This window comes from Gobio gobio (assembly GCF_949357685.1).
Source record: "Gobio gobio genome assembly, chromosome: 20".
NCBI lineage: Eukaryota > Metazoa > Chordata > Actinopteri > Cypriniformes > Gobionidae > Gobio > Gobio gobio.
Genome location: NC_137113.1, coordinates 9362813 through 9375652, shown reverse-complemented (window position 1 = coordinate 9375652; position 12840 = coordinate 9362813).

The following is a 12840-nucleotide window of genomic DNA, read 5'->3' as shown; positions in this document are numbered from 1 at the left end:
TTTGGAAAGTATTCACGTAAACAAAGTTGATTATGTCTTAAGTGAATGTAAACAGTTGGGAGAATTTCGGATGTGTATCAGTGTGTAGGATTTGTGCATTCTGCCTTAAAGTGACAGCAGCTTTGTAAAAAGCTTTGTAATTTTTAAGTATTTAAATTAGTTCAAGGTGGTCGTATGGAGCATCACTGACTGGCTTAAACCACCATGGCATAGCGTGCATTTATACAATAATGCAACAATAATAAAATAATGCATTGACATAAAAAAGGAAATTTACTTTTGATACTTAAGTACTTTTAAAAGCAAGTAATTCTGTACTTTTACTTAAGTAAAAATTGTTTTGAACAACTTTCACTTGTAACAGAGTAATATTTGACCAGTAGTACTCTTACTTTCACTCGAGTAATGGAGTTGTGTACTTTGTCAACCTCTGAAAATATGTAATTTATGTTTGGATATTTTTTTTAAATTAAAGCTGATATATGTTATTTGGGCTCAGTTTGTCAGTGTTATGGATCATTTTTTTCTTATGCATATGTTACAACAGGAAGTTCTCCCTTGACAGCAGAGTAAGCTACTTCATGTTATTTGTGGACCAAGTCATAGTTAACAGCCACATCAGCATCTTCAGTGATGCTGTAATTGATGTTTGCCTCATACCACTGCTTGGACATTTTATACCCAGCAGACCAAGGAGCAACCCTGGAGTTCTTGCAGAGGTAAAAAAAAGCATACACTCACACACACATCCTCACATATTCTCTCTCAGACACATCCTCGCACACACGCATCTTCACATACTCTCTCTCACGCATCCTCAAATACACACACATCCTCACATCCTCTCTCTGACACGCATCTTCGTACACACGCATCTTCACATACACTCTCTCTCTCTCTCTCTCTCTCTCTCTCTCTCTCTCTCTCTCTCTCTCACGCATCCTCAAATACACTCACACACACATCCTCACATCCTCTCTCTGACACGCATCTTCGTACACACGCATCTTCACATACACACTCTCTCTCTCTCTCTCTCACGCATCCTCAAATACACTCACACACATCCTCACATACTCTCTCTCACACGCATCCTCACACACGCTCTCTCACACACATCCTCAAATACTCACATACGCATCCTCACACACGCTCTCTCACACGCATCCTCACATACGCTCGCTCACACGCTCTCTCGCACGCATTCTCACATACACTCACACATGCATACTCACACACGCATCCTCACATACACTCACACACACGCATACTCACACACGCATCCTCACATACACTCTCACACACGCATCCTCACATACACTCTCACACACGCATCCTCACATACACTCACACACACGCATCCTCACATACTCACACACGCATCCTCACATACACTCACACACACGCATCCTCACATACTCACACACGCATCCTCACATATGCTCACACACACGCATCCTCACATATGCTCAGTGCTCAGACACACGCATCCTCACATACGCTCTCACACACGCTCTCTCACACACATCCTCACATACTCACACACGCATCCTCACACACGCTCTCTCAAACGCATCCTCACATACGCTCGCTCACACGCATCCTCTCACGCTCTCTCGCACGCATTCTCACATACACTCACACACGCATCCTCACATACTCACACACGCATCCTCACATACACTCACACACACGCATCCTCACATACTCACACACGCATCCTCACATACACTCACACACACGCATCCTCACATACTCACACACGCATCCTCACATACTCACACACGCATCCTCACATACACTCACACACACACATCCTCACATACTCACACACGCATCCTCACATACACTCACACACACGCATCCTCACATACTCACACACGCATCCTCACATACACTCACACACACGCATCCTCACATCCTCACACACGCATCTTCACATACTCACACACACATTCTCACACGCATCCTCACATACGCTCTCTCTCACGCATCCTCACATACACTCACACACACGCATCCTCACATATGCTCACACACACGCATCCTCACATATGCTCAGTGCTCACACACACGCATCCTCACATACGCTCTCACACACGCATCCTCACATACTCACACACGCATCCTCACATACGCTCTCACACACGCATCCTCACATACTCACACACACACATACTCACACACACGCATCCTCACATACGCTCACACACACGCATCCTCACATACACTCACACACACGCATCCTCACATATGCTCTCACACACGCATCCTCACATACTCACACACGCATCCTCACATACGCTCACACACACGCATCCTCACATACGCTCACACACACGGATCCTCACATACTCACACACGCATCCTCACATACGCTCTCACACACGCATCCTCACATACTCACACACACACATACTCACACACACGCATCCTCACATACGCTCACACACACGCATCCTCACATACACTCACACACACGCATCCTCACATATGCTCTCACACACGCATCCTCACATACTCACACACGCATCCTCACATACGCTCACACACACGCATCCTCACATACGCTCACACACACGGATCCTCACATACTCACACACGCATCCTCACATACGCTCTCACACACGCATCCTCACATACTCACACACACACATACTCACACACACGCATCCTCACATACGCTCACACACACGCATCCTCACATACACTCACACACACGCATCCTCACATATGCTCTCACACACGCATCCTCACATACTCACACACGCATCCTCACATACGCTCACACACACGCATCCTCACATACGCTCACACACACGCATCCTCACATACGCTCACACACACGCATCCTCACATACGCTCACACACACGGATCCTCACATAAGTGTTTGGTGCCTTCCTGCTTTAAAAGGAATTGAATACGAATATTCTCCTATTCGGAGAACCAACATAGAATCCGATGCTTGCAACTGATTACATGCATTCATGCTTGAGCCAGTGGGCTAGAAAGCAATTGATTTGCAGCTTTCTTTTTCTTCCTTCTTTCCCCCCCTCTCTCTTATGAGACTTTTTTGTGTATGCAGAATTATGCATGCTTGCATTTTAAAACTTTTTCAAATTTCTCACCATCCACTTTTTGTCTTATTAGACGTTTGCCTCTTTTCAGTTACAATACATCACTTACAGCCAATATAACACTACATAATAACGCTGTGAAACTGAGTGCCATCCAAATGAATTATCACTTATCAAGTGTGCTCTGCTCTTGCCAGGACATCTTTATATGTTATGTAAGCTGGCATTTCAACATGTAATGCTGTACAGTTGCACTTGACACTCTTTCAGTCTATACATGTTAAGCAGCAGGACTTGTCTTTCTGGATATATTTCTGTGCTATATATATATTTTTTTTAAATTATGTATACATCATGGAAGAATTTAATTTAAATATAAGACATTCTTAAATCTGTATTATGGTAACAACATTAATGTAATTAAATGATTCTTTCAGTTAAATCGGCAAAGATGAAAGGTAGAATAGCAAATACTTATATGATCTATACATGTCATAATGCAAAGAAAAAGTATTAATGGTCCAAAAAAACAGGCCTCATTTCCAACTAATTTCAGGAAAACAGGGGAATGTATTTTTGTATACATATGGGTCATATTTAACACCAAAACGTAAAAAAAATTTATATTTAAATTTTTTTAATGCAAATATTCTGTACTGCAATACAGCATAAAAAAAAAAGAATTCATAAAATTAAATATTAAAGTCTGCATGCATTAAATGCAGTGCACCGAATACTAACATCATGTGCACATTATGTATAGATAATTATTTAATATTATGGACATTTTGGAGTGAATGTGTTATCATGGAGGAACAAAACGAAATGACTCTTGTTTCTTGACTTGATTTCTTGACGTGAAACATTTTATTTAGACATTCTTTACCGGTTTCATGTGAATGACTGACTGCTCTACCCATTCATGAATCAATATCAAATCTTTCACATAACTAATGATGATATTGGTCCACGCATGGCTGAAACAACTAATACAGCATATGCTTCACAGAAAGATGAAATAACATTAACTCTACTGAGTTCTAATGGGAGATGCTTTGATGTCCTAAAGCGCCACTTAGTGGTTCAAAAATGTATTGCAAGTTTATGTTCAAATAATTTTTAGTCAGTTTGATCCTAGTTATACTGACTCATTCATGAGAATTAGATGAAAAACCGATTCCATGGAAAATCCATGCAAACGTCATTAAATACCATTTCTCACCCGGCGAAGGCCCAGAGCATGTCAACACAAACAGACCAAATATATGCCCAAATGTATATATGCTACTGTGTGATGGCAGACGTGGTGCATTGCAGATAAATTTGGTATTAGTTGTACATTCTGAGGAAGCCGAGCTAGTTTGATCCGTCCGCGCCGTCGCAGCCTGCTGGGATCAAACAATTAACCTTTAGTATATTGGAAGCAACAGGAGAATGCTAACATAAAACCTTGCAAATGAAATAGCAGCAGTTGCTATAGTAACTTGTGCTGAAGTCTAAAGGCATCTGTGCAGCTCCATACAACTTAAGTTTCAGTTGCCAAGGGGCATTGGTCATTTACTCAAAGTTTTCAGTGCACTGGACTTACTGTAAACACTTTAAAAAAGGTGGAACAGGAAGAGTAGCTGGGAAGATGAACTGTCTTTCCTGAATGCATTGTTTGAATTTAGAAAGATAAGTGGCCTTTTCTTTCATTTCTAGTTCTTTTGGATGACTAAAATGTCCTTTAAACATGTTTGCTATAGTACATTTCTAACCTATATCAAGTGCACCATATCCTCTGAGATGCACACATTTACTGACAGATTCTGAAAAATGTATGTAAAAAATGTATGTGCTATGTAATTTTCATCTAATTTCTCTTTTGTAAATATTGTACTTGTCTGTTTGCATAATAAAAAAAAAGAAAAAAAAATGTATTTTTACTGTGGTGGTGATAGTAGGCTAAACGTTTAAACTAACATTATGATGCTTGAAGTGTTTTATATCTATGGATTGTATCATAAGCAAGACAAGTCAAGTGTTGATTTGAGAGGCTAAACTGATCAAACGTGGTTAACTCACTGTCGGCCACTGGCCACCGCTTGGTCGTCACTTTAAAAAACAAAAACTTTAATTTAACATCAAAAAAATGCTTCCAACATTTTTCTCAATTAATTTAATAAAGAAACGAAACAAGTATATATAACTACTTTGACATTAAAAACAAAACTGAACTATTTTAATGGCTGCAACAATATGTAATGGGGAGGATAAAAAAAACCAGGGGCTCCTGTCGGACTCGGGCCGAGAATTTAGAAAAGCTGTCGGACACGGGCCGGGCTAGGGCCTCAGCGGCTACTCCGAACCGCTGATTCGATACACTCCAAAGCTTCATGAAGCAGTGTTTTGAAATCGGTTTTCACTATACAAGTCGTTATTTAGGGTTTTTTTGGTGCACAAAAATATTCTCGTCGCTTTATTAATATTGAAACCACTGTACTCACATGGAATGATTTAAATATGTTTTTAGTACATTAATGGATCTTGAGAGTGTAAATTTCTTTGCACCCTATGGAGGCCTCACTGAGCCATCGGATTTCAACACAAATATCTTAATTTGTGTTCCGAAGATGAACGGAGGTCTTACGGGTGTGAAACGGCATGAGGGTGAGTAATAAATGACATTATTTTCATTTCTGGGTGGACTAACCCTTTAAGCATGCAAGTCCCCTCCAAATAGTGTAAATATATGTGTAATATATCACATTTTATCTGAGGGTGAGTAGATTTCCCACAACAGCTGTCCTGTCCATGTTGTTTTTAAATACTGCCTGTGAGCCAAACAAAGAATGTATGAACGACGTCACCAGATCTAAATATTCACAACAAACACCCTTTCAACATGAAACCAAAAAATGAGATCTACACTTTCACTGCCTCTCCCCAGAGCCTCCCCTAGGATACGAAAACATTTTTCTATCAGGACCACTATCGTCAAAGATGATTGACAATTAGCATACAGTTTGGATTAGCGGTATGGTTCTGTTCTGGGCAAGAACTCCCTTCACATCCATGCAGCCTAGCATAAATAAGAGCAGGGAGAGCAGCGATAACCCCCCTTAGGGTAAACAGAACAGAACCAACAATGTATTGCAGATATCATTAAAATGAATATTAAAATGTACAACATAATTCAGGAATGAAAGGGGAATAAGAATACCAAATCCTGACTGACAAGAGGAGCTGGGAATGGAGGAGGGTAAATGAGCTCTGGAAAACGCGGTATCTGCTGATAGCCTATTGAAGGAGCTTTATTTTATATTGTGGTAGTTTCAACTTTACCATTACCATACATTACAAATTACCATATGTAGCTCTCTAACAGAGTTCACTGTAAGGCATTATCTAGACTATTATTCATAATGGTCATATTCATAGAGCAGAAGCACAACCAAAACAATGTTCTTCCGCAAAATGCATGCAGTTTTGTTTTTTAAGTCTTCCTCACATCATATATTCCTCATCTGAGTCATGTTAACTACTAAATCAATTGACCGTTCGCAAAGACCCGCCCCTTTAGTTACTGTTGCTATGTCCGACAAGCCATGGCGCTCTCACACCACACACTCTCACGTAGAGAAAATACATCACAGAGCAAAGAGGACACTGACAACACGCCAACAGACAGGACAGAGCAGGTTACTTTTGATATGAAATAGTCTCAAGTTTGAAATTGTAATTTTTTTTAAAGAAATTTAAACAATAAATACTGTTTTGTGGCTCTTTAATGTGTCGTGATCGCTGTAGCGCCTCAGTTAAAGCTACTTGTGAACCGATGATCTCTTCCTTCTAGTTCATCGATAAGCATGAAATAAACATGAATGAATACTAAAAGAAATGTTGTTTCAACCGCGGAAAGACGTCAGTACACCGTTTTTCAAGTTCAAGTCCACCAACGTTAATCTACAAACTCTCCTGACTGCTTTGTCGGACAAAACGGCAGATTCGGCGATGTGATTGGTCAGATCGCCTGTCAATCAAACTTTCGGCGAAGGGTGAATTGTATCTATTTCATGAAATGTGAAATGCATGAAAAAAAAAAAAACATTAAATTACACAAAAATAAAAATGAAATTCATGTAAATTTCTTTCCTCAATTTTCCTAGAACTTTTTTATTTGTATATACTTTTATATATACTTTATATATATATATTTTATATATTATATACTTATTTTTGGGATAACAATGTCAATTCATGTGTCCATGTGTTTTGCGTTATAGTTCAATGTTGTGTTTGATAATGGGATGTACTGCCATTAGTAGCAGAGATAATCTACAGCTTGTGCTGAACATAATCCTTAAATGACAACAATGAGTTTGTTCAATCCTGTCAGTCACGGTACCTTAACTCCTGCCTCATGATGCGGGTTGTGGTGTAACTATGGTAACGGGATGTATTAGTCATCACAGTGTGAAGTATGTGACAGAGGTGGACATGAGAGAGATTGAGAGTTATATTTCTAATCAATTTGAAATGCATACACCATCACACCCAAACATTTTTACATCCTTCCTTCGCTCCCGGAGCCAGTAGGGCCTGTAAATTGCATGCTAACATAAGACATATCAAACACACACTCCTGTCTTGTCTTTTGTCTGCTTAAACATACTACTGCAATTTTTTGTTGACAGATCCTGTGATCTCACTTTTGCTGCCACAACAGCCCTGGACTCCACTAGACCCCTGAAGGTGTACTGTGGTATCTGGCACCAATATGTTAGCAGCAGATCCTTTAAGTCCTGTAAGTTGCGAGGTGGGGCCTCCATGGATAAGACTTGTTCAGTAACATCCACATGGATGGCAGGACCCAAGGTTTCCTAGCAGAACATTGCCCAAATCATCACACTGCCTTCACACAGCTTGGCTTCTTCCCATAGTGCATCCTGGTGCCATGTGTTCCCCAGGTAAGCGACACATCGGTGTATAAGATGTGTAGAATTATATAGAATGAAATATTCCTAATTATTTAAGACAACACACACCTCTTTCAGCCATTACAATACACACTGCCCGGCCAAAAAAAAGTCACTGTTTGGATTTATATAGGCAAATTCTTAAGAGCCTATGATTGGTTCATTATTGCAGTGATTATTGTGTTTCTAGCATGTTATATGTTTGGCAACAGTTCTTCTAACCCTCATTGAGTGTGTAGGTTTTCATTTCTTAAACAGCCATGTAGGAATGGCCATATTCCAGGATGACAATGAATGTTAAGATTCGAATTGTGAAAGAGTGGTTGGGAGGGAGCGTGAAGAATAATTTGCACACATCAATCGGCACCTCTGAGTCCAGACCTTAAATTCAGAGAGTCTTTGGGATGTGCTGGAGGAGACTTTACAGAGTGCTGGACTCTTGGATTGTCAATAATATCAACCAAAAATGTATGCACATCATCACAACATTTATTAGGTGCATGAATTTTTGCTCAAGATCTTGTATTGATCTGTATCACTCTGCATTCTCAATCTCATTTTTGTAGACAGAAAATAACAGAGGTGACATTCTTGCGGTGTTCCCATGTTAAAAACGTAACATCTGATTGAACCTCCCAGGCGCAGACTCGTTGTGGTCTATCTGTTCAAAATGTTTAATCCAGTGAACTATTACTCAGTTTACTCCTAAAACCAAAAGCACTAATAAAGTTCTGGAAGTAAAATCCTATTTGATTTCTCTATGGTGAAAAGTTTGTAATGTTAGATTTTGGTTCATGACTTTGAACTCTTCTCTTTATTTAAGGTTTAAAAAGAAAAAAAATCCCTATTGAGAAAATGAACAGAAAGCCGGTGAAAAAACTATTAACTGTATTATTCTGAATTGGTGTGTGGGGGTTATATGGGGACTAAATGTCCTCACCTTGTGGGGACATGTTTTTTTAAATTGTAAAAATGCAGAACGTTTTCTGTGATGGATAGGTTTAGGGTTAAATGAGTAGTTCACTTTAAAATTCAAATTACCCCATGATTTACTCACCCTCAAGCTATCTGTATATGACTTTCTTCTTTCTGATGAACACAATCTGAGTTATAATAATAAATATCCTGATGCTTCCAAGCTTTATATGGGAGTGATGTGGTCCATTGAGTTTGAAGCTCAAAAAAGCACATCCATCCTTCATAAAGTCATGTCTATGAAAAGTCCTTATAAAACTGGAAATCCAGCGTGTGTGTGTGTGAGAGAGAGAGAGACAGAGTGTGCAGGTTATTATCTGTGCTGACTGTGTATAATTCAGACCAATGGGACACAGCTTTAATTGCATCCTGCAGCCGACAGTTATAATTGCGTCTCATGTTATGACAGTCAAACTGACAGGCCCAAATGAACTGAGAGACAAAATAATGAATATTTTCTGTCAAGCTCTTTCTTTTCTTCCATTATCTTTCGGAATATTCTTTTCTCCCCTGATATTCTTTCTTTTCCTTGAATTCCCCATTGCCCAGCACTAGTAGCTTTCTTATTTGTTCTTCTCATAATTATTCTGTTTTCTGCACCTGTATCTTTCTATTTCTTAGACTGCATGCTACCGTACTGCATACTATTTTGCTTGAATACACTGCATATAATTCTGTATCACAAAATGGAATGCACTCCACTAAATCATTTTTTTATATTTCCAATAGTTACATTTTTGACCGCAATTTACAGCTTATTCTCTTAACTTGAAGTTAAAGACATTTTTAATAGGGTTGGGTACCGAACAAGGTACTTTTAAGGGCACCGACCGAATTACGTCGGTACTTCCGAGTACCGATTCACATTAAATCAATCGGTACCAAATTTCGGTACCTGAGAACGCATTTGGTGATATAGATAATGTCTGTGAATATTAAACCGCAAAAGACTATTTAAATACGAATCCTGCGTGTCTCTGTGCGAATGAATGCCGTATACGTGCGGTTTACCTCTCTCTCTCACACACACACTCAGAATCGCGCATGACGGTCGCATGTTTCCATCTCCGCTGTCTCATATGAGGACATGAACGCGTGAACATCATTTCCAGAGCCATTGAGAGTCACTCCATGAGCATTTTACCGTTTCATTTGAGAAAAACTACCGTCATGTCCATAGATATCCATAATAAAGGCTAGATGTTTTACGGCAGAGTCTCTAACGTCATCACCAGCGGCCATCTTGTCACAGGCAGGGCTCTGTGGTACCTGATGTAAGGTGAGTGATCTGCATTAACACAAATACTCTTATCATAAACACACAGAACTCAAAAGTCTTCACGGCAACCCGTCAAAATAAAAGTTTGGCCTAACTTAACAAACACATCACTGTTGTACAGCAGAATTTAGATACGTCTCAATGTAATAATAATACTAACACTAATGTAATAATAAGTTATCAAAACTTTATTTTTTAAGTAATAAATTACAAATTTTCTTCATGTTTTAATTTTAACAGTATAAAGCTCAGTTGTGCAGCACTTTGTTTGACAGCAAAGTTTAATTAAATTAAAAGATAAATTAAATTAATGTCTTATTTCTTCATTTGATTACCAGAAAATACATAACACATCATTTGGGGGAAATCTTTTCATAGAAATTAAATTAAAAATTAAAAATAATAATATGGTTGTTTTTATGAATTAAATTAAGTACCTAGTAGCCTACTATTTACTAGTAAATATTACAGTAATCAAACATCACAGACAATGGCAGACAGCGACCAGGGCAGCTCTGGCCTAAAGTCAATAACACTTCTATAAATGACTTACAGTTTCTTTACAGTTATTGATGTAAACATCCCTAAAGTACCGAAAAAAGGTACCGTTGGGTACCGATACCGGTTAAAATTTGAACGTTACCCAACTCTAATTTTTAAACATAACTCATTAAAAAAATAATTTAAAAATAAACAATTTAATTGTCGCAATGTATGGTAACTTAATGACAGTAGACAGTATACAAAATAGTATTCAGTTTTCAAAACGGTGTGCAGTGAGTAAGTATGCCAATATTCCAGTCATGAACCTGATGGACAGAAGAAAATCTCAATCTCATGACCTGCCATTCCCTCTTATCAGCACAAGTTGGCGTTGTTCTACCCTGTAATACATTATGAAGTCACAAGCTTTGCAAATCTTCAAACTATTTTGTGCTCATGTAATATGACAAAACCGTGATGAATCACAACATCTGCGCTAAGCTTCTTAGAGAATGGAAATAACAGGCCTGCACAGACAAACCCCAAACACACAGTGAGGGGTATTTAGGGCACGACCAACCAGAACAGGTGTTTTCCCACACACACACACACACACACACAATGTTTTATTATTAGATATGAGTTTTTAATGACAGCTCACGAACAAAGACAACTGCAGAGTTGTCAGTAATGAAGCTAGTGAGATGAAAACCACTGCTGAATGGTATTATAGGCATTTCAAGGCAAGAAAGAAAATCTTTGCCCTTTTGTTTAATGAATTTGCCAATTCATGTCATAATTTATCCCAATATCAGGATAAAAAATATTTTTTTTATATTTTATTAATATTTTGCAGCAGTTTTAAAACCGTGACAACTATGAAATGCTGTTATTTTTTCAGAGGATCAAAAAAGGTTAAAGCTCTTTTCCATATGGAGGACCAAAGTACTTCAAAATGCTCCAAAAAGGGAAATACCCAATAAAACCACCATAAAATGTGGTCCGAATGATTCAAGCATTAATCTTCTGAAGCCATATGATATGTCTGTGTGATGAAAAGACTGACATTTAAGTGATTTAAGTCATAGTTTAATAATAAAACAATGAGGGTGAGTAAATAATGACAGTAATAATGAAACTATCCCTGAAATTGTTACTTATATAAAGCGGAGTATTTCATCAGAGTGGCACTAATTGTTTTGGTTAGTATTGCACCGCTCTGCCCTGATATTTTCCACAATCTAAATTGGTCAAATTAACTAGAATGTCTCTTAGGCTACACCCAGAAAAGCCAGTTTTTTCTGAATCCCAGCTGAGCTCTCTTTCTTTCTATGTGTCTCTCCCTCTATCTCTCTCATCCATCTAGCCATTTAAACAGAGCTGTTGAGACCTGTCCTGCCAGCTTCCTGTCGCCTGCAGTGATGTCCTGATGTTGGCCAAGAGTGACAACAGGCGTGCAGTGTGAAGACCAGAGATAACTGAAACACACACACACACACACACACACTATTGAGCAGAAATGTCAGAGGGTTTAGTGAAAGGCCATAGAGATTGATGCATTTTATTGATCTCCTAATAGAAATTCAGGTGTAAGGAAATGAGCTGAGGATGATACTAGAAAATGGTCTTTTGCTATTTCCACTGCATATGTATACTTACCAGTGTACTGAAGTATAAGTATATAGTATATGATATTGAGATCCATCTTTTCACACTGAGGACAATTCAGGGACAGGGCGATTTCTTTTTTTAATAGTTTTGTTTTAGTCCCTAAGTTGTCCTCAGTGTGAAAACATGGATCTCAAAATCATACAGTCACTGCCGGGTTCAAATATGGTAAAGATAATGTAAAATGGAAGGATTTTCAACACCTGGAGGATTTTTCTGAAGAACGTTGGGCAGTTTAACTGCTCAGGACAAACAAGAGAGGGTATGCAAACATTTAAACCTGGAATTTATATATATTTATATATTTATATTTATATATATATATACACACACACTTCAGTGTCACATGATCATTCTGAAATCATTCAAATGCTGATTTGTTGCTGAAGAAACATTTCT